The sequence below is a fragment of the Brassica oleracea genome, chromosome C2, assembly GCF_000695525.1.
Source record: "Brassica oleracea var. oleracea cultivar TO1000 chromosome C2, BOL, whole genome shotgun sequence".
In the NCBI taxonomy this organism is placed as follows: domain Eukaryota; kingdom Viridiplantae; phylum Streptophyta; class Magnoliopsida; order Brassicales; family Brassicaceae; genus Brassica; species Brassica oleracea.
The window spans coordinates 49,935,006-49,935,304 of record NC_027749.1 but is presented as its reverse complement, the minus strand read 5'-3'; positions in this window follow the sequence as shown (position 1 = coordinate 49,935,304).

Here is a 299-nt window from a genome sequence, read left to right as displayed (position 1 = left end):
AGATCCATTCCGATCCGTAACCGCCAATTCTGGTACACCATCGTCATCTCTGTCTAGCCTCTGCGTAATTTGACTCAAGTCTCGCTCTCTCTCTCTCGTCCATGGTTTCGAACTAGTTCCAGCTCTAGGTTTGAATCAATACGTTTATTGTGATTTGAGCTTGATTTTAGTACGAACATCAGTCAACGCATAGTAATCGATAAGCTAATTTGGTGTATGTGTGTATCTCTTGTGTTTGTTGTATCACCAGCAAGGTGAGATTTGGAGAGAAACGATGGGAATCATAGAAACAGGAACTG